The sequence below is a fragment of the Papaver somniferum genome, unplaced genomic scaffold (genome assembly GCF_003573695.1).
Source record: "Papaver somniferum cultivar HN1 unplaced genomic scaffold, ASM357369v1 unplaced-scaffold_35, whole genome shotgun sequence".
Classification (NCBI taxonomy): domain Eukaryota; kingdom Viridiplantae; phylum Streptophyta; class Magnoliopsida; order Ranunculales; family Papaveraceae; genus Papaver; species Papaver somniferum.
Window position 1 is genome coordinate 7,561,217 of NW_020645971.1, and position 3,713 is coordinate 7,564,929.

The window sequence follows — 3,713 nt, forward strand, 5'->3', positions numbered from 1 at the left end:
TCGTGCTCAGTTGAATACTATGCTTAAGCAGAAATCTAGAAATAAGTGGCTTGTGGAGGGTTCAAGTAACACTAATTTCTTTCATAATAGCATTAGAATTCGTAGAAGTTCTAACACTATCTCTGAACTTGTTGACAGTGCAGGCGATACTATTTCTGATTATGAGCTGCTTAGAAATCATGTTGTGCACTATTATGAGGACAAGTTTAATGGGCCGGAGCTGGAGGTTGATCCTATTTTATTTGACTATGATCATATTAGCATCTCGGAGGAGGAAAGTTTAGCCATGGACAGAATTCCATCTTCTGAGGAGATTAAGCAAGCAGTTTTTGATCTAGGGGCAGACAGTGCTCCAGGGCCGGATGGGTTTTCTGGATGTTTCTATAGACACTGCTGGGATATTATTCAAGATGATTTATTAAGAGCCGTTCTTTATTGCTGGAATTCTGGTCATATCCCAAATGGGGTAAATTCTAGTCTAATTGTTTTGATTCCCAAGGTAAGAGGTGCTAATTCTCTTCGTAATTTTCGTCTTATTGGTCTCAGTAATTTTTTCTTCAAAATCTTTACTAAGATCTTAGCTACTAGACTGGGGAGTGTTTTAGATAAACTTGTTTCTGAAGAACAGGTGGCTTTCATGAAAGGGCGTAACATCCATGAAAACATTAGTCTTGCTTCTGAGTTGATTAATGAACTTCATATCAATCGTAAGGATGGTAATTTGGGCCTTAAACTTGATATCTCTCAAGCTTTTGACACGGTCAGTTGGTCTTTTGTCTTGGAGGTTTTTCGTAGGTATGGTTTCTCGGAGCATTGGTGCAATTGGATTTCTCATATCTTCAATTCTGCTAGAATCTCTATTCTCTTGAATGGCAGTCCGGAGGGTTTTTTCAAGATAAATAGAGGTTTACGTCAGGGAGATCCTCTTTCTCCCTTGATCTTTGTTTTGATGGAAGATGTACTTAGCAGAAATATCACTAAGCTTTTTGCAGAGAAGAAGATGTCTTACATGGTAACTAGAGGTGGTATTTCTCCTACTCATCTCTTTTTTGCTGATGATATTATGATTTTCTGTAAAGGAAATTTGCGGAGCATTAATAATCTGGTGGATCTGTTGGGTAAGTATCAGCGTGCTTCGGGTCAATCTGTTTGTCGCCAAAAGAGTAAAATTTATTATGGTGGTGGTTCGTTGAGTAGACGAAATTATCTTGTTGATTATTTGGGTATGAGTGTTGCTTCTTTCCCTGATCGTTATTTGGGTGTTCAAATAATGCCTGGTACTGTTAGGTATCATCATATTGCAAATGTGGTTGAGAAGATTAAAACCCAGCTTGCTGGTTGGAAGGGTTTTATTTTATCTTTTCATGACCGCATTGTGCTTGTTAAATCTGTTATTTCGAGTTATTCTATTCATAATATGGCTATTTATAAGTGGCCTAGCAAGTTCATTGTGCAATGTGAGCGTGCCATTAGGAATTTTATTTGGTCTGGTGACTCTACTGTCAGTCGTGCTGTTGTGGTGGCATATGATAAAATCTGTTGTCCTTTTGAGGAGGGGGGTTTGGGTTTATCTCGTATGGCTACTATGAATTTTGCAATGTTGATGAAGTTATGGTGGAAAATCAGTACTTCTAAGAAGAATTGGGCAGGTTATCTTAAGGCTAAATTTTTTAGTCGAAGAGGCTACATTAAGACTTATGGGGTGAAGTCTACCATTCTTCCAGGCATTAGAAGGGTTTATAAATATGTGGAGGCTAACACTAAAGTTCTTCTTGGTGATGGCAGGTCTACTTCTCTCTATTATGATGTTTGGTATGGAGAAAAATGTTTTGCAGAGATACTAGATGATTTTACTCTTGACAGATTGGTTTTGGTGAGTGATTGTTATAGGGATAACCAATGGGTTTTCTCTGAAAATCACTTGAACTGTTTACTCGCGGCTGGTGTGGATATGCATAATCTTCCTTTGCCAAATGGGGGTGAAGATAAGAGAGTTTGGATGCCAAACTTTTCAGGTGATTTTTCGGTAAGTTCTGCCAAGGAACTTATTCGTAAGAAACATGGTAGATTCAATGCAGCGTCTATGCTGTGGAGGAAGGAAATTCACCCTAAACTTGCGGCTCAAAACTGGAAATTTATTCGTGGTGCTTGTGCCACTTTGGATATCATTCAATCTAGGTTCAACATTAATTTGGCTAACAAGTGTGTTCTGTGTGAAACTGAGGAAGAATCTCTAGTACATATTCTTTTTCATTGTTCTTTTGCAGCTCATGCGTGGTCTTGGATTTCTGGTATCTTTGGTATGTCAGCAAATTTCGACATTGTGGCTTCTTTCAAGGCAGCGAAGGGAAGAAGTGCAATTGTCCGTGACTTGTGGCTGGTGGCGAACTTAGTAATCAGGTCAGAACTTTGGGCTATGCGCAACAAATGCATCTTTGAGAAACAGAAACCGAGCTGGAGTCTATTTTCTAAAAGAGTGCTGAAGCTAATTCAAGAATATTCAGTCCGTCTAAAAGGGTTTATGCGCAACAGTGTGGAAGATATGATGCTGTTGGATTACTTCCGTGTGGTTCATAGAAGTGTTAGTCACCAGCAGCCTATTGAAGTGTTATGGAAGCCTCCGGATCTTAATGAGATTCTAATTTGTTGTGATGGAGCAGCGCGTGGGAATCCAGGCATTGCAGGAGCAGGAGTGGTGGCAAGAGACTCTAGCTGTGCAGTTCTTGGTGCTTTGAGTATTGGTCTTGGAGTTACTACAAACTATTTGGCGGAACTATATGCAATTATAATTGGTATGGAATGGGCAATGCAATGGAATTATGATCGTATTTGTGTGCAATCTGATTCCTATGGAGTAGTTCAAGCTTTACAAAGCTCTTCTATTCCTTGGTTTGCAAGAACAAGATGGGAGAGGTTATGCAATCATTATATTTCTATAAGGATTATTCATACTTTCAGAGAGGTGAACTTTTCAGCAGATAAGATGGCTAAGAATGGTTGTTATCTAGATAATGAAGAAGGAGTTCAGTATGAAGGAAAACCTGATTTTTTAATTTCTGTTGAAAATCCCAATGTTTCCTATTATCGTTTCAAGTAGTGTTACAAGTTTTTGGGGTTGCTGTGACCTCTTTTCTTGTAATCTACTTTTTGTAAATTTTGTTATCTATTAATACAATTTTTGACTTATCAAAAAAAAAACCAAATCCTAACAAATTTCATCTATCTTGAATCAAATAGAAAGAAAAATCCAACACAAAAAGAAAGAGTTCATAAAAATGTTGAATTTAATATACGTTAACTCAAAAAAGTCTACACACTTCGTTATAAGTCGGAAATTGATTTCTGAGACTAAATTGTAAACTAGATAAACTCATCTTTAACAGAAAAAGTTTGAAAAATGTATTGTAATTACAATAAATATGTTCTAAGGCAATACGTCTAGTAAAAATTGCATTTCTATGTACGTTGATTCAAGAAAATATGAAGGAAGTCAAATTTCACAATAGAAAGACCATGCAGAACTAATCCAAATCCTAACAAATTACATCTATCTTGAATCAAATAGAAAGACAAAGCCAACAAAAAAAGAAAGAGTTCATAAAAATGTTGAATTTTATATACGATAACTCAAAAAAGTTTACACATTTCGTTATAAGTCGGAAATTGATTTCTGAGACTAAATTGTAAACTAGATAGACTCATCTTTAACATAA